The following is a 19,881-nucleotide window of genomic DNA, read 5'->3' on the forward strand; positions in this document are numbered from 1 at the left end:
TATTATTTGTTAAACTCCGTATTAACAGTTCAACTCAGCTAATTAATATTTAGCTTCCTATTTTACCAAAGATGCCAAACAAGTTAGATGTTTAGAAATCTCAGCATGGAAATCAGATTGGGTAACTGGCAAATTGGCTCATCATTGGCAGTGAAGAGCCTCCCTGTTGCTCATGACCAAATGGTATCTCAGGACAGAATTCATAGGCTCCAGTGCACAAACCCCTTGATTGGCATCCACCTGAACTACTTGCAGGACCTCAGGAATTGCATACCTGCATTGTAGGGTGCTGAGGAAAATAGTATTCAAGGACTGCAGCAGGGATACTTGGCAAGCAGAGACCGGCACCCAGAATATGGATTGGACTACGCTGCATCTCAGGGCTGCTTGCTTGTTCTCTTAGCACACTCAATTATTGCCTACCTGCATGCTGACAGCCTCTATGCCATGCCTTGCCTTGCTTTGCTATGCCAATTAACACAGTCATACTGCCAAGCAGCTTGCTTTGCTATAACAAAACTAAGAACTGCAGATGCTGGAAATCTGTAACAGAAACAGAAATTGCTGAAGAAAATCAGCAGGTCTGGCAGCATCTTTGGAGAAAAAGCAGTGTTAACATTTCAAGTCCAGGGACCCTTCTTCAGAACTGATAGTAGCACGGAAAATATACGCTGAAGACCAGTTAGGAGTCCAGAAGGAGTGAGCAGATAGATAGAGATGGAGCCCAGAGTGAAAGAATGACAGTGAGGCAGACAAATAGAAGGATGATATATGCCAGGAAGAAAAGCTGATAATGGGGCCCATAAGTTGATGAAAATGGGTTGGCTGTGCTGAATGCAGCGCATATTGTGACAGGGCCTGGGGTGTGGAGGTAGGTAAAGGACATGGGGAAAGGTGTTGAACTCTAAGATTGTTGAACTTGATATTGAGTCTTGAAGGCTGCAGGGTTCCCAAGCGGAAATTGATGTATTGTTCTTCCAGATTGCACTGAACATCACTGGAGCACCCTGGCTTCAAGGAGCGATAACAATGTATGCACTCACCTGTCACAAACACCTCATATGCCAGGGGCTTGGAGTGAAAGATGGGCAACTGAAGGATCATGTAGATGGGTTTGGTGGAGACCTGTGAGGTTTTGAAGCCTATGGAATTCTTGTGATCGGCCACCAGGAAGGTTATCTGGAAGTTCGGAATGATACCAACATGAAAAGGCAGAGGGTGTGAAAGATTAGCGAAGGAGAGCTGACTGTCAATTTCCATCATGCTAAACATTGATAGCGTGCAATGGGAAAAACAAACAGCGACAACTGCACTTGAGTGATTAGGGTAAGAGACTCGACCCATGCATTGTAAGAACACCGATCTATGGGGTCACTAATTCCTGGCTCACTGTTTGCCATGCATCTCCTTGCCACAGACATCACTGTCCAACCTAATCTTAAAAACTCTTGGACAAAGAGGCTAGGGAAAGAATTGGAATGTTGTAGGATGAGGGGCAATGGTATCAGCAGGACTAATTGTCCTGTATACGCCTCCTTCATCTTGCTTCCACAGCTCTCAACACACACATCAAGACATAGTACACCCTGTGTGACTGAAATTATGTATCATGCTAGATCAGTTACATCTGAGGCTATGTAGAGAGATAGGTAATCAGATGTAAAGTCAAAATAGTGCAATTTCTAGAAACATACCAAATAATGTAGAGTGTGTTGTCACCTGTGCCACCAAAGTGCTCTCAATAAGTTTGCTTTCTCCTCTCCCTCCCATTATGCCCTCTTGTACTCCCTGGTTCTGCAATGGAGGGAATGGAGGGAACATGCTTGACAATGCAGCCTGTTGACCTTGGAGGTTTAGTCGGGCAATCTCAGGCCAGACATGTCAGACTCTTCTTGTCAGAAGAAAGTAGACTCTTTTTGACTTGAACCTCAAGGGATGAAGGAGATTAGGAAGGATGGTGGTAGAGGGCTGGGCCATATCTGGAATGTTTTGAGAGGAGAATTCTGAAGGATCTGTGTGTGGCTCCTTCTCTGACTGGCTGCCTCCAGGTACTGACTGGAATGCACACCGGGATCATGCCTTTGGTCCTGAGGATAACTGACTGGGATGATACAGAGCAAGTGTGTTCACCTCTCCAACAGACTCCAAAAATGCTGGATCTGGTTCTCCATGATAGGCAACAAACTGTTCATGGAAGCAGCCAGACTGAGTTCTGAGACTTGGTGCTGCTGAAACCTTTGGGTAATGGGGGCCTTTTCATCCCAAACACTTGTCTGTCTCTCCTGTTCGTGCTTGTATATGTGTACAAAGTCCCTGATTGCTGATACTGTTAGTTGCTTTCCTGACTGGGCTGAGCAGGTACCTGGGCTCATGCAATCAACTAAGTGCCAATGGACTGGGAATTTTATTCCTCAGCCAGCTGTGGAGATGTTACAGTGAGGTGCTCACCAAATTGTGGTCCTACACTTTCTAAGGCTGAATTTCCCATCAAAGTGTCAGTTTCCGGACTCAAGGTGGTGCAAGAGACAGCCTTGTTTATAATTCCACACAGGCCTCCTCAAATGTTGAGGTAGTGGCTTCTGAGGAAAGCTGGTCATTTCACTGTGGTGATGGTGGGCACATGCTAGTAGTATGTGCACCACAACAGAGAAAAGGTGCTATGGTGAGTGATTGGAAGTGCTGTACAATGAATGAGACTGACAATAGGGTTGCTGTGAGAGCTAAAGTGTGGCCTCCTCTGCCATCTTGCATGAATATGATTTCTGTCCTTTTCAGTAGCCCCTTGACCAGGACTTCCGTATCCTTGTCGGAAAATTGTGGTGCCAATTTTTCCCATCTCTGATATCTCCATTGAACATCCTTGACAGTGCAGGGCAGCTTTGGAATGCCAGTGCTCATCTTGGTCCACAGCAGTCTTTTAAATATGGTGTGGGTGCCAGGGTTACTCACCTTTTGGTGGATATACAGTGAGAGCCACAATATTCTGGGAACAGTTTGTGATAAGGTAGGGACTGAATCAGAAGTAAGAGATGACGTATAGGCAGGGTAGCTAGTTGCAGAGGTCTGTTTGGTAAGATACGGTGAGAAATCGTGCGAGAAATCGTGCAAGAAATCACAGCAAGAATTCTTTCAAAAACCCAACACGACACACACTTAGCCAAAAACACTTAATTTTCTGCACAAAGCATTTATTTAGTTTCTCTATCATTTCCTTATTCCCCATCATAAATTCTCATGACTCTGCATGTAACAGACTCATTTGTTTTTATTCACCTTTTCAGTTTGGGTACTTGCTGAAGCTATCACTGTCACCCTTTATGTTCCTGTTTGGTTTATTCATATTCTGTTTTTCCCTTCTTCATCCTTGCTTGGCTTTCCTTTGCAGAATATTTAAATCCTTCCAATCATCGTGCTTACCTTTGTTTGGCAAATTTATAGGCCTTTTCATTTGCCTTTGCATTTACCTAACTTGATGGATTTGTTGATGACATTCTAGGTAGGTTTGATGAGCATGTGCTGATGTGTTTAAAGCCTTTCAAAAGGTTTTTGACAAAATATCACAAAATAGGCTTGAATATTACTGAAAGAAACACATTTTTCTTACACTCATCAGGACAGTTCTCAAGAATATAAATTCAAAAATGAAAACAAGCACCTATACTACATGAGTGGAGACTGCTGATTAGTAGAGGCTTTCCAATGGAGAAGGCACCAATTAATGCTGATTGACAGTTAACAGCCAGGCATTGTTAAATTTTAAACCAATCATGTTGCCTGAGTCAACAGGATTAATGTGATTGACAGCAAGGGCATAAAATTAGCTAAGGGACAGAAAGCAGAGACGATGTTGGCAGACGGTTGTTTTTCAGATTAGGAGGAAGTAAATATTGGTGTTCACTGGAGAATGGTGTTATAATCTTAACACATTTTGATATATATAAATCCCTGAGACTTGAATGTGCAGAGCATAATTTCAAACTTTGCAGACAGCACAGAATCAGTAAGGTAACAAACAATAAGGACAATCGTAACAGATCTCTGGATGGCAGACAGGTAAAATAAAGAAAGATATGGCAGATGAAACCTAATACAGAGAAGCATGAAGTAGGAAAAGTGAGGAGGAGCAATAAGAACTAAATTATACATATGTAAAGGAGCTGCAGTGGAGACAGACGGAGCAAGGACTGGATATACACAAATTACTAATCAGGTCAGACTGGGAGCAGTCCACTCAGCTCAGAGGGGGGATGGGATTAGTCAGGGGCCAAGTCATTGGGAGGAGAAAGATTTTAGATCGGGGAGCAAGGGTTAGCCAAAGGTATCTGTGAAATATATATAACCAAGTTGTATTCTTGGACTTGGAAAAAAAATTTTTTGCCTAACATTTCCTGGAGTCAGATTTCTGAGGTCTTTGTCAATCTCAATGTTGGAGACTCTTTTTGGAGGTTTCTGGATGCAATGTAATTGCCTATTGAAATTTAAACTTCCTGGGCGATTTCTTTGTAGTCAATGCAACAGCTCATCTGAAGAGTCCGGTCACACATCTTACAGGGGATAAACCCAATCTCCAACTATCTAGGGATCAGAAAATCTGAGCCAATTTGTTTTTATTATGTTGATCGAGGGATTAATATTGGCCAAGTTACCATGCATAACTTCCCTGCTCCTTTTCTTGATAGTGCCAGGGAATCTTCTGGATCCACTTGAAAAGGTCTTGGTTTAAAATCTCATCAGAAAGATGACACTAACAGGTACAGCACTTTCTCAGTACTGCAATGGAGTATCACTTATGATATTTTGTGCTGAAGTCCTAGTGTAGGGTTTGGACCCACAGCCTTTTGAATAAGAACCACCGTGTTACCAAGTGAGCCTAAACTGGCAGGTTAGGATGAATTGGTTTTCATTGGTTGTTGAAGCCCCAGAGCTTTCCGTGTAGTTAAGAAGTTGAAGGACATGTACAGTAAATGAAGGGTCAAGGCCTGATGGCATAAGTTCTAATTAGAATCAAATCAATGAACATGGAATAGATTTTATGCTATTAGAAGGGACCTGGGTGCAAACTGAAAACACCTAGGTAGTGGTCAGGAACAGCATCCATTGAAGTCTTACTACCATTTCTTGGGAAACTTGTACTTTGTACTCATGTCTATCGAAGTTCAGCAAAGATATCAAGGGATATAGGCCAAAGGCAGGTACGTGGAGTTAGGCCACAGATCAGGCATGACATCATTGAATGGTGGAAAAGGCTTGAGGGGCTGAACTGCCTACTCCTGTTCTTATGTTCCTATGTAGAAAGAAGTGGACTGTGATTTCCTTAACCTTTAATAGCATTAGCATTCAGAGGCAATTTGATCCAGTCTGCTTGAGTCCTGCTCAAACCCAGATGCAGAGGTGATTAAGATCTGAACTCAAACCCGTAGGCTCTGTTTGAAGACCAGTCCCAAAGGTGAATAGGTCGTGCTTAAACACGTCTCCCCACACAGATCAGCAATCACTTCCTGAACTTTTATAAAGCATGCAAATTTAACAGAATACCAGCATTAAAAGTAGTAATGTGATTGAATAAAGGCTCTGTATCTGAACACGTTGTACATGTAGAAAAATGGATGAAATATCTGCTAAATCAGAAATCACACAAGCCAACATTCCATCCATTGACTCCACCTATACTACTTGCTGTCTCAGAAGGGCAGCCAACATTATCAAAGACCCTTCCCACCTTGGTTATAATCTCTTCCAACCTCTCTAAGGTTTTTGGAGTAGATCTGTAGCTCGGGTTGTGGGTGTTGAGGTTGGTTGGCTCGCCAAGCTGGTTTGTTGTTCCACAGACATTTCGTTACCGTGCTTGGTAACATCCTCAGTGCAGCCTCTGATGAAGTGTCGGTGTGTTTTCCCGCCTGGTTTTTAAACTCTGGGGTCCGTTGCGATGGATTGCCTCACTTCCGGGTTTCCTCCGTAGTGGAATGTATATGGGGTCGAATTCAATGTGTTTATTAATAGCACGCTTCGTGGAGTGCCATGCTTCCAGGAATTCTCGTGCTTGTCTCTGCCTAGCCTGTCCCAGGATTTTGGTGTTGACCCAGTCGAAGTCGTGGTTCTCCTTGTCCATGTGGATTGAGATGAGTGAGTATTGGTTGTGTCTTTTTGTAACCAGTTGGTGTTCATGTACTCTTGTTGTTAGTTTCCTTCCTGTTTGTCCGATGTAGTGTTTCTCGCAGTCTCTGCAGGGGATCTTGTAGATGACATTGGTCCTGTCCATGGCGGGGAGTGGGTCTTTAGTTCGGGTGAGCACTTGTCGTAGGGTTGATGTGGGCTTGTGTGCCACTCTCATGCCCAGCGGTCGTAGAAGTCTTGTGGTGAGCTCTGACGTGTTCCTGATGTAGGGCAGTGTGATAAGTGTGTCGGGGCGTGTAGAATCTTTCTGATGCTGTTCCCGTAGGCATCTCCTGACCCAGTTCTTTGGATATCCATTATCCTTGAACACTTGGAAGAGGTATTCCTCCTCCTCTTGGCGTAGTTCTATGTTGCTGCAGTGTGTTGTTGCCCTTTTAAATAGTGTTCGCACGCAGCTTTGTTTGTGTGTTGGAATGGTTACTATTGTGTGGCCACACACACAGACCAGGTATTGAACTTCAAGGATAATGGATATCCAAAAAACTGGGTCAGGAGATGCCTACGGGAACAGCATCAGAAAGATTCTACACGCCCCGACACACTCATCACACTGCCCTACATCAGGAACACGTCAGAACTCACCACAAGACTTCTACGACCGCTGGGCATGAGAGTGGCACACAAGCCCACATCAACCCTACGACAAGTGCTCACCCGAACTAAAGACCCACTCCCCGCCATGGACAGGACCAATGTCATCTACAAGATCCCCTGCAGAGACTGCGAGAAACACTACATCGGACAAACAGGAAGGAAACTAACAACAAGAGTACATGAACACCAACTGGTTACAAAAAGACACGACCAGTACTCACTCATCTCAATCCACATGGACAGGGAGAACCACGACTTCGATTGGGACAACACCAAGATCCTGGGACAGGCTCGGCAGAGACAAGCACGAGAATTCCTGGAAACATGGCACTCCACGAAGCATGCTATTAATAAACACATTGAACTCAACCCCATATACATTCCACTACGGAGGAAACCCGGAAGTGAGGCAATCCATCGCAACGGACCCCAGAGTTTAAAAACCAGGCGGGAAAACACACCGACACTTCATCAGAGGCTGCACTGAGGATGTTACCAAGCACGGTAACGAAATGTCTGCAGAACAACAAACCAGCTCGGCAAGCCAACCAACCTCTTCCAACCTCTTCAATTGGGCAGAAGATACAAAAGCTTAAACACCTGTATCAACAGATTCCAGAACAACTTCATCCCTGCTATTATTATACTTCAACGGACTTCTCAAATTTCAAATTTAATGTTGACTATCTCCTTGTGTACCTTCTCTGCAGCCATAACATTGTATTCCTCCCTCTGTCTTAGTACCCTTATGCACTTTATATGGTATGATCTGCCTGTACTGCATTCAGAACAAAACTTTTCACTGTACTTAAATACGTGATAATAATAAATCAAATCAAATCAAAAAAAGGCGCCCCTTGGGAAGGTTAAAAAAAGTCCCTTGGGAGGGCTGCTTGTGGTTAAGTTGTTGTGTATCTACCTTTAAGCCAGAATGCTCTGGTTCAAGTAGAACTTTCTGCAGAGGTGTGTCATAACATATCTGACCAGGTTGATTCAAAAAGCAAAGGAACCTCTTTGTAAAACTTAACATAATATGACAGAATTTTGTGTTAAGTTCGAATGTGATTTATGTCAGAAACTAAGATCTTAAATCTGAACAACGCAATCACATTGATACAAAGGGAAAAATGGTTAAGGTAGGTTGGGAAACTACTTTAAAAGATATGAGAGTAGATAATCAATGACAAACATTTTGAGGGTTAAATCATAATTAGCAAGAAATAAACACTTCCTTAAGGAATAGAATTCCCACAAGAAGAAAGGTCCAAGTTGAAGTAACTCCACAGAGCTGATGTCTTGTCACCAAGTCACCCTTTATTTACACATGGAGGGTCCTTGACACTGATCCAACTCCCTCTGAGCCAGCTCTCAGGGCAAACAGGATGTTTGACACTCCCGTTTTTATCTGCCAGCCAGGGATCCCTGATTAACAGCCCAGTCAGGGAACTCATATTCTACAAGATGTACCTGGCTCACCTTTTAATAATCATTCCATCCCTCACCCCTCTGAGTCCAAGGACATAGGCTGGTTTTATTTTGTAGCTCCTCCTCCGTCGTTTTAGCACTGGATCAGGTTTCTCCAACTCTGATTTGGGCGACATGTAACGCACAGTAGCTTGCCTCTTGCGCCAGAGCGTCTTGGAAGAAATTCATTCTCTTCTTCAGGCGGCAAAAGTGTCAAGGCAGCAATATCCATCATGTCCATCTCAAATTCAGAGGTATCTTCAATGCTTGATGGAGAGGAAGAGCCCACAGGTTCCAGAACAGTCAGAAAGGCTGTCAAGGAGCTGCACACACTTTCCTTCTGCACCGTTTGTGCGTTTTCAGGTTTCATATGGTCCACATGCTAGTTCAGGACCATTGCACCTGTCCAAACTTTATGTCACGGCACCTGATCTCACTTTGACCATGCCTTTTACCCATGCAGGGCAATTCCTATGGTTCCTACACCAACTTTCTTCCGCTGAAGTAAACTGTCTCTCTCACTTAGCAGAGTCTTGTGTTTGACAATGGCATCCCTGATGCTGTTTTACCCTCTCCCCAAATTCTGGGAAGATCAGGTGTAACCTGGTGTGGAGTCTCCTCCCCATTAGCAACTCTGTTGGAACTATCCCTGTAGTTGCATGAGGAATTGTCCTAAACCAAATAGGAACCAGGACAGTTTGGTATCTAGTGAAGCTGTAGGTTGTTTCTTTAAGCCTGCCTTCAAGGTTGGACTGCTCTTTCTGCCAGGCCATTGGCTGATGGATGGTATGGAGCTGTCCTTATATGTCAAATACCATTCAACTTTAGGAAATGTTCAAATTCCCTGTTGGTAAATATTGGACCATTATCTGTGACCAACAACTCCAGGAGTTCATGCATTGCAAAGGATACGCACGGTTTTCTATTGTTGTCCGTATGTTTGACAATTTAATTCAATACATGTCCAACCACTTTGAATTGGTATCCGTAATGACTAAGAACGTTGATGACATGAAAGGACCTGCATAGTTGATGTGTAAGCAAATCCAAAGTTTATCCAGTCATTCCCACGAATGTGGGGGAGCTGCTGGCAGCGATTTTTGTCTTTGTTGACACTCAAGGCACTGCTTCAGCTATTCCTGCATCCAATCCTGGCCACCAGGCACAACATCTTGCCAGCAAGATGGATGACCCTGGTGGAGTTCAGCCAGTATCTGTGATCTGGTCTGTCTGGATCCAAAAAGGTTTTAGTACTAATTGTGACAGCTCTTTTGTTTTCCCCATCAGCACCGGCTGTTTCAGTTTTACCAGGACTAGATCTTTCTGCATCCAAAGTCTGATATTGCCAGCTGTGACTGGAAGTGTGTCCAGAAAATTTAACACCATTACGGACTGGTCCAGTGGCGGTAACATTGCTGGTGTGTCTACAAGCAATAGGCAGCTCAGTGCATCCATATTTACTACTTGGCCTACTGGATGGTGTACTAACTTGTAATTATGTGCACTTAGTATTAGACCCCTCCGTTAGTTCAGCCTGAAGCTATAGGTGGCACTGTCTTGTCTCCTTTATACTGACCTAACAGGGGTTTATGGTCCATTATTAAAAATTTACGTCCAGAAAGGTATTGGTGAAACTTCCTGTCTCCAAACATGATCACCAAACCCTCCTTCTCTATCTGAGCGTATTTACACTCTGCAGTAGCCAAAGTCCTGGATGCAAACACTATTGGGTGTCCTTTTCCATTGGGCCACCTATGAGCTAATACTACTTCAATGCCTAACAGGGAAGCATCAGATGTCAATACCAGATCTCTCTTGGGATCATATAGTGCGATACCTTATAGAATGATAGCTGTTTCTTCAATTTCCTGAAAGCTATGGTTTGGCTCTGCGATCATTTCCAAGGCTGACCCCTTTTTAAGAGTTGATGCAAAGATACCAGGATGGAGGTCAAGTTAAGTATGAACTTTCTATAATATTTCACCAGCTCAAAGAAAGACTTAAACTGCAGTATAGGTGTGGGAGCCGGGGCACCTTTGATCGCCCTCACTTTATCTTCCAATGGGTGTACCCCAGTTTTATCGACTCTGTAGCCCAAGTAGGTCACTTGACATGCCTGGAACACACAAGTTCCCTTCTAAGGCATTTGCCGGCCTGGAAGAAATGTCTAAGGATTACGTCCAAGTTCTCTAAGTGCCCCTTATTGGTCTTCCCTGTCATTAGCATGTCGTCTAGATAAATGGGAACCTGGAGTAGACCTTGTAAAATATTCTCCATCATCCATTGAAAAATTGCACAGGCTGATGTTCAAATGGCAGTACTGTGTATTGGTACAAACCCTATGGGTATTAATTGTAGCATACTTCTGGAATCATCATCTAACTGCAATTGCAAGTATGCATGGCTAATATCCAGCTTCATAAAGGACTGTCCCCCTGCCAGCTTTGTGTACAAATTCTTTATGTGGGGTATTGGGTATTTATCCAGCTGCGAAAAGCAGTTTACCGTTTTGTTCAAGATCCCCGCAGAGATGAACTCTGAAACAGAGGCTTCATAATTGGTACAACTGGTGCTGCACATTCCACAGACTGCACTGGTTTGATGATTCCTTTGCTTTCTAGCCTTCTGATTTCTGCCTCTATTTTTGCCCATAAGGCAAATGGCACTGGGCAGGCCTAAGAGAATAATGAATTTCTTCCTGGTCAACATGCAAAGTGGCCTTGGTGCCTCTGATAGTCAAGATATGGATGTGCTGGAGTTGGATTAGGGTGGACAAAGTCAGCGATCACACGACACCAGGTTATAGTCTAATAGGTTTATTTGAAATCACAAGCTTTCAGAGTGCTAGTCCTTTGTCAGGTGAAGTCGAGTCACTTCACCTGATGAAGGAGCAACACTCTGAAAGCTTGTGATTTTAAATAAACCTATAATCTGGTGTCGTGTGACTTCTGCCTTTGATAGTCCCTAAACAACCTTCGGTATTTAATCAGGTCTTCATTGAAAGCCATTTTCTAATTGCAAAATGTTGAGCTAAACTTGGTGAATTTTTCTCAACTAATTTTGCCCCATCAAACTGGCGTCCGGGTCTTTTGCTACAATCAGTGGTAACTGAACCAGCTGCTTCTTAAAAAGAGACCAGAACTGAAGTTGTACCTTAATCTGTAAAGGTTCCCCAGTATATGTTCTCAGTCTAGCTGAGGCCTGCGCAATCTTGAAGGTTGGCGTCCAGAGCAAACTTTGTTAAAGACTGAAACGGCTGAGCCGTATTGACCTCCATTAGAATCGGGTGAACATTAAATCAGATGTTTATTTTGATTGGTTCTGATTGGATGTTGCTAAGCAATGTAACTGTTCCAAACCAAATGTACATAGACATTCTGGGGTGTGCGCTATCCTGGATACCAGCCTATGAGTTCTCTTACTCAGTTTAGGTCTAGTGGGACTCTTTTGCTGTCTTGAGTCTACATACCAGCAGCAACTATGATGGCTTGCCAGCCTGGATCCTGAAGAAAGTTTTAACTGTTTGGCTGAGACTTAGTTTTGTTTTGCAGTTTTGCAATGGGTTGACCTTGAGTCTTTCTGTTCAGGATACATCCTGAGTGAGACTGTGCAACTGCCTTCACTCAAGTGGTGTTCCTCAAGCTCAGTTGGACATTGGAATTACCTGCAACTCATAAGCTCCACTTGCCACACTTTCTAATGATAAAGCCAGTTGTTGTGCTTGTTTGAGGTCCTGTTGGGCTTCAGCTAGTGGGTGCTTTTGCATGGTTGCATCATTAATCCCACATACCAAACGGTCTTTTAGCATCTCATTAAGGATTAAACCAAAGTCACATGCCTCTGCCAGTCATTGTAATCTCATCAAAAATCCTGACACAGATTCCACTGGTTCTTGAACTGCCGAATAAAACCAAAAGCATCTCAGAATTGGAGGAGGCTTGAGGTTGTAATATTGCTTAACTAAATCCATCAACTTTTTAAAGATTTTAGTATCAGGGAAAGTTAGGCTTCTAATAATTGACAAAGTCATGGGGCCATATGCTGTCAGAAAAATTACTCATTGCTTTTCATCTGCCCCACTGTCATTTGCCCAGAAAAAAAACACGCTGTTTCCAAATACTGGGCCCATTTTTCAACGGCAGCATCAAGTAAGTCAAACTTCCTATATAATTGCATGATGTAAGTAATACTTCCCTAAAGTCAAAGATGACTGTTGTGAGCAAATTTCTTCAGGAGCATGTTTCTCTCTCAGCACCACTGAAATAATTCCATAGAGGCTGGCATCCCGTCACTAAATCATCTTTTATTTACATGTAGATTGTCTTTGACACTGATCCAGTTCCTCAGAACGAGATCTAAGAGTGAACAGGATGTCTGACATGCCTGTTCTTACCTGTCAGCCAGGGCTCTCTGACTAGACCAGATTAACAGCCAGGCCTACCTGGCTGATCTTGTTATAATCACTAGACAACTGTGACCAACAAGAGAAGACAGAGGTTGGATTAAAAAAAAGGGAGTGAAAGGAGAAAATGAAAATAAATAACAAAGACAAAGAAGATTGTAAAAATTTCCATAGATATATAAAAAGGAAATCATTAACAAATGTATCGGACCAAAAGAGACAAACAAGAAAATCATGATAATGGGAAATAGGGAGATAGTGGAGATACTGGCCTGGTTGTGTTTCACTTAATGTTCAGTAAGTTAAAGAGGACTGTGATCTTGTTGAGTACAAGACTCGTTTTAACATTGTTACCTTTATGACCAACTTATTTATCTCCTGCACCTCAATCTCCAAGTTGTGGTCTCTCATCATGTCCTGATCTCGGAGTTGTGGTGTATTCTCACTCCTCAACTTCCAAGTTGTGGCTTCTCCTAACTCCCCGGCCCATTCTATGACTTCTGAATTATGGTCTCTTCTCCATCCCAACTCACTTGCGCTCTGCTTCACTCTCTTGGATTTGTGTTCCATTTAGGATCCAGTTTTGATCTGAAGCTGGAGCACCAGTGTTGATGATGTGTGAGTCCTGTTGGTTCAGAATACCAAGCTGAGGCTTTTACAATCTATGGTTTGTTTTAAATGGCTTTCAAAGCTGCCCCTGCCTCACTGCTTTTTCACTCCTCAAAGAGAGTTGAGGAGTGAAGTGGCCAGCAGAAGAATTAACAAAAAAACAAGTAGATAAGTGAACATGGCTTTTCAAAAGCCTTCAGTAAGGTGACATACTACAGGGTATAACACAAAATTAGGACTTGTGGGATCAGGGGTAATGTATTAGCATAGCTTGATAATTGATTAACAGATAGAAAACAAAGAAAGGATAAATGGGTTATTTGCAAACAGCAAGTTCTGAGTTAGATGTCAAAAGGGTAAGTGCTTAGGCTTCAGCTATTTAAAATCTTTATCAAAGATGTAGATGAGGAGATACAGTATAATGTATTTATTTGCTGTTTATCTAAAATTAGATAAGAAAATAACCTGTAAGGTATCGAAGAACATTTATTGAATTTATGGCGTGGTTGAGTTAGATGTGTACAAACAAATGCAAAACAAAGTTGAAGTAGACCATTTGGCCCCTTGGCCCTCCTCCATCATTCAATAAGATCATAGCTGTTCTATTGTGGCCTCCACTTCTTATTCCCAAATACCAGAGATGATCTTAGATTCTTGACTAAAAAAGGAGTCTATCTATCTCAGCCTTAAAAATATTCAACGAGATCTGGATGGGTACATGAATAGGAAGGGTTTAGAGGGGTATGGGCCAAATGCTGGAAAATGGGACTAGATCAATTTAGGATGTGTGGCTGGCACAGGCATGTTGGACTGAAGGGTCTGCTGAATAACTCTATGAGAACTAAAAATATTGCCAAAGTATATATACAGGCTGAGTGAGAGTCAAGAAAGTGGCAGATGGAAGCTAATATGGAGAGCTTTTAAATTACCCCCACGTTGATAGAAAATTACAGAAAGCAATTAGAAAGACAAATGGTATTTGTTATGCCTGAGGTAGAAGAAATGCACTGCTTCCTTTTCTACCTCCATTCTTTCACTGGAGTGGTCACAACAAATTTTAAATTTAACCAGGTGGGTGACATGGCCAAGTCTCATGTGGTCTGGGATTTGAGCTCCCCTTGCCACATAGTGTGTCTCAGCATGTCCAAAGAGCTTAATTACAATGTATAGGTCTCAGGCTGTATCAGGTTCAATACTAAGAACAGGTCAGTCGGGTTTCTTTAGTCAATGCCAAATAACTGGTTTATTATAGGAAACAAAGATTATTGACCATCAGTTTGGATTATGCAAGTGTATATATACATAGAACATAGAAGAGTACAGCACAGCACAGGCCCGTCGGCCCACGATGTTGTGCCAACCTGTTCTCCTACTCTAAGGTCAATCTACCCTGCATACCCTACATTTTACTATCCTCCATGTGCCTACCCAAGAGTCGCTTAAAAGTCTCTAAAGTATCTGACTGCACTACCACTGCTGGCAGCGCATTCCACACGGCCACCACTCTCTGTGTGAAGAACCTACCTCTCACATCTCCCCTATACCTTCCTCCAATCACCTTAAAATTATGCCCCCTCGTAATAGTCATTTCTCCCCTGGGGAAAATGTCTCTGACTATCCACTCTATCTATGCCTCTCATCATCTTGTAAACCTCTATCAAGTCACCTCTCATCCTTCTTCGCTCCAATGAGAAAAGCCCTAGCTCCCTCAACCTTTCCTCATAAGACCTGCCTTCCAGTCCAGGCAGCATCCTAGTAAACCTCCTCTGCATCCTCTCTAAAGCTTCCACATCTTTCCTGTAATGAGGTGACCAGAACTGAACACAATATTCCAAGTGTGGTCTAACCAGAGTTTTATAGAGCTGTAGCATAACCTCGCAGCTGTTAAACTCAATTCCCCTGCCAATGAAAGCAAACACACCATACGCCTTCTTTATAACCCTATCAACTTGGGTAGCAACTTTGAGGGATCTTTGGATGGGGACCCCAAGATTCCTCTGTTCCTCCACACTACCGAGAATCCTGCATTAACCCTGTATTCTGCATTCAAATTCAACCTTCCAAAATGAATCACTTTACACTTTTCTGGGTTGAATTCCATCTGCCACTTCTTTGCCCAGCTCTGCATCCTGTCAATGTCCCCTTTTAACCTACAACAGCCCTCCATACTATCCACAACTCCATCAACCTTTGTGTCATCGGCAAACTTACTAACCCACCCTTCCACTTCCTCATCCAAGTCATTTATAAAGATCACAAAGAGCAGAGATCCCAGAACAGATCCCTGTGGAACACCACTGGTCACTGAGCTCCAGGCTGAATCCTTTCCATCTACTACCATCCTCTGTCTTCTATTGGACAGCCAGTATATATTATACACATATCTAACCTATTAATTTAGAAAAAACTAACATACACACAAGTCTGAGGAGAAACAAAAAATGTGAAGACTCTGCAGAGTGGTAACTTTAAAACACTGTGAGCAAGAAATGGTTAAACTCATAGAAAGAAAAATAGTCATAGATTATTTCAAGCGGTATTCTGATTTCCAAGATATTCTGTATACCAAAGCTGTAGGCACTGCAGTATCTCCCTGGAACAGCCATAGATAGTTGAATTCCTTTTGCTCATTTTTCTTTTCCAATGAATTCTCTACAGAAATCCTTCATGAATGATAAAGCTGACTTCTGTTGGAGGTTCAAAGAAAGAATGAGGGAGCAATGGATTGTGGCCTCTCGAGAAGGTCTCAAATTCTCTATCACTAAGCCCCAAAAAAGCATCAGTCATATTACACCCGCACACTGGGCCATATGAGCGTTCTTTAAAAGGACTTCATACAACATGATTCTATCCTAACTCTCAGCTCCATGCAGCTACAACATTGTTACTGTTGTATCCAATGTCTTTTTCCTTCGCAAAATGCCCTTTATTTAAAATTTAAAAATATATTTGTATGAGTCCACATAATAGTTTTAGAAGTAATATTTGGATTACATCTCTTCATTACATCTCTACCTTTAGGAGGAATTCAATGTGGCTTTGATGCATTTCATTACAAGGCATCAAAACTTAAGGGAACATAAAAACAAATGATTATCCGTTCACCCTATAGATCTAACTAATACAGTTTTTTTTTCCACTTTGATACTAAGCAAAAGTCCTGCCAGATGTATCAGTGCCAGCATAAAAGGGAAGATAGTATGGAAACTGTGGACAGGCAAGCTCTGAGCAGTTTCTCTGCCAGATTGAAACCAGATTCCGCTGTGCAACGTTAGAAAGCTTCCTGGAAGATCAGCCAATGTACTCAGCATCATGCGTTTGTTGTACTTTTCTGTTTTCTGTAGCAGTCCTGTCTGTCTGTCTTGCTCTTCGATGATCTGGCAATTGAAATAACATTTCATTTTCAACCTGGTTGCACCTCACTTGTGTCTGCTGATTCAGCATCTGCTGATCCCAAATCTATTATCTTCCAAGCTGAATGCAGTTTCAATATCTCTGCTGCTTGCCGGATCAATTGACAGGACCTCTTTATCAGTGCTGTTGCTCTCTTTTCTGTTTTTGTGGCTCCCATAGTTGTTCTGATATTCCTTAGTTCTGACTTGAATATCTCCCACTATCTGACACTAACTCGTCTTCAAGTAGATGTTACCAGTTCACATTTGCCAAATCATGCATGGGATTCTCCAGTCTTTGCTATGATGAGATGAATGGTGAGTGGGTGGACTTAATCAGATGAGAAATCAAAAATTAGACTTTGTTGTCAAGAAATACCTCAACCATCAAGTTCTTCCCCTTTAGCTGACAGGCTCAGTATGTCACCAACAAGTAGTGAGAAGCCTACTTGTATTTATTTGCATCTCATTGCTACCACAATGTTGAAATTAACTTCACCTTCCCAAAAAACTTCTGCCCAATTGAGAAACCTGATGCTTCAGAATCATGACAGCAAAATGCAGGTGTGGACCTAATGAGTAAGATTCTTGCATCCACTTGGGGTAAGTAATCAGTCTATATAGCAATATGGCTGTAAAGTATGCTTGTACTCTCTTGCACTGTTACTTCTCCACATGCAACTGATTCTTCCAAGCAGAGCAGGGCACATTTTCTTCTGAGTAATCTCTAAGCCCAATTGACTCACAGCAAACATGGAAAACTTACGGTTTAAGGGCATCCTTTTGTGCAAAAGGAAAGAGGGGGCAGTTTATGGTTCAAGAGCACGCTTTTGTGCACAATAGGGATCGACTTATGGCTGATGAGCAAACTTACAAACAGGGTGCTTATGGTTGAACAGCAGGCTTTAGCATTGCCAGAAGTTTTATATTGGCTGAGCCATGGAGCTGTGAAAGTAAGGAAATGGGGCATGGCTTTATCTCAGTGACAATGAACAGCAAAAGCAGTGAAGGAGAAGAAGGATAATTTAGCCAAGGGTATTCTCCAGTCAGTCTAGAAGTTGTGCTGTAGTCCAAGACCTGCAGTACAACTCATCACCCCTATGTTGCACATAAAGGATTCTGTCACTGATTGCTAGAAGCTATCAAGCCAATCAAAAGGATATAGGTCAAATGGAGGACTCTCTTACTCTGAGTGCTGTCAGTCAACCACCATCAAAAGGAAACAGGACAAAAAGATTTAAACTAACCTGCAAAGCCAAGAATGTTGAACTATCAATGTTCCACTATCCACTCTTCATGGACAACCCATTGAGATAGATCCATACATCTTTTAACTTTTATCTTTTTTTTGCACTCGCTTCTCATTTCTAATCTGTATATGTGTTACATGATTATTTCTTTTGCTTTCACTAACTAATAAGCTTACTTTTTGGTTAACTCAAGAAAGCTGGGTTTAATTGGCTCCTTATAAAACAGGTCCATTTGGTTGGGAGAAAGGTATCCACAAAAGAGGGGATCCTTTGTAATTGAACCTTGTTTTGACCAAACAAGGGAGCAAGTGGATAAAGAAGGGGAGCCAGTACATCCCTCATCACCCAGGTGCTTGATAGTTTGGGATATCCTTTCTGGAATTCAAAAACTTGAAGCCTCACCCAGGCCTAGTCGTATTAGTGATGTGCTCACCAGATTCTGTCCCAAATCTACTTTAGCTAAGGTACCCACTGAGCTGAAAGTCTGTGTCGTGTTGAAGGATACAGGTGAATGCATTGCTAGTGCATTTTTTGAAGTGTCACAGGCTTCATCCTTTTCCGTTTCACTATATGTCAAATTGCTCATATCAGTGGAAGAGGAGAGGGAGTATTGATTGTTGAAGAAGCACAAAACTTTGTATAGAGAAATGTGTGAGAGTGACTGCACTTCTGAGAAGAGGAGATAACAATGTTGCTAACTAGTTTCTGCCATTCCAATCTTTCCAACAGCATAGGATGGATTTTGTTCCTCACCCTCCAAATGGACCATAATTGATGAGGATGTGGCTATTAAGAAGGCCTTCTTTCTGTTGTGCATCTGCTTGTCCTATTATGAGAAAGAGAAAAATGCTGGGTTTGATGGGAATGTGTGATTGAGTACTTGATGAAAAAACATAACCCTTCAAGGTAGTAATCACTCCCTAGTAAGTAAGTAGAAAGCATGGTACCCAGGAAGCATTTGCAACTGACATTGTAAGGTGGGCTGTAAGCCTTCAGTGCACATCATGCATGTGATTTTGAGGTGGGTATCTATATATGATATGGCTGTACAATGGCAGAACTAGATTGAGTGGCGACCCTAAAAGTGGGAGGTTGCAGTGAGAAGGGCATTTACTCTTGTGGATCTCAGGAGATTGTTTATGTGCTTCCTGCACTGGGTCCTACTACCTTGATGCCTATTACATGCACTGATCTACTGTACAACGTGGGCCCAGGTCTGATATTGGGGCTTCTTTTGCCCTGCAGACAGGAAGAAAGCCTCCTCTTTAGCCTTAATGAACTGAAGCAGAAACACTAGAGAGGCATCATTAAAGCGCAGAACCATCTTATGACAGACATCTGCAGTGATGCATGGGAGTGTCATGCACTATCTGTTCTGGAGTTTCTGCCTTGCAGCGAGTGTACGGATGTCCACATGGCCTTTAAATGTAGTGGCAGAACTTCTGACCCTGGAAGAAACCAATTTGAGCAAGAACTTGCCACAGAACTTACTTGCATAGGAAATAAGCTGAAGTGTCAGTAATTGCTTCAGAAATCTCACCTCAAATGTGATGCCATCTAAAACACTCAAAATAGGCACATAGTTTAACAAAATTTGCCTTTCCCAACCTTGTTTTGCAATTGACAGCAAGCTCCCTGAAACATCATTGATGGAAATAGTGAAATAAATCCACAGAAGCCAGTATCAGTCACCAAGTCATTTTTTACTTGCACATGAACTGGCTCATTCAGAGTCAGGTACCAAAGTATCAGCATCTCTGACATTCCACATTTTATAATTTATCCAGGGCTCCCTGATTGGATCAGATTAATAACCCCAATCAGGGAACACATTCTCTGAAGTCCAGTTGGCTGATCTTGTTACAATCATTACAAATAGCTACAATACTTTATTCTTTAATCTTTCTTTGGTTGAGGGACGAATGTTGGTTAGCTTACTGAGAGAATTTCCAAGTTTTTGTCTAAAAATGTATTGGAAATTTTGGGAATGAATGAG

This window comes from Rhincodon typus, chromosome 31 (assembly GCF_021869965.1).
Source record: "Rhincodon typus isolate 14 chromosome 31, sRhiTyp1.1, whole genome shotgun sequence".
NCBI classification, from domain to species: domain Eukaryota; kingdom Metazoa; phylum Chordata; class Chondrichthyes; order Orectolobiformes; family Rhincodontidae; genus Rhincodon; species Rhincodon typus.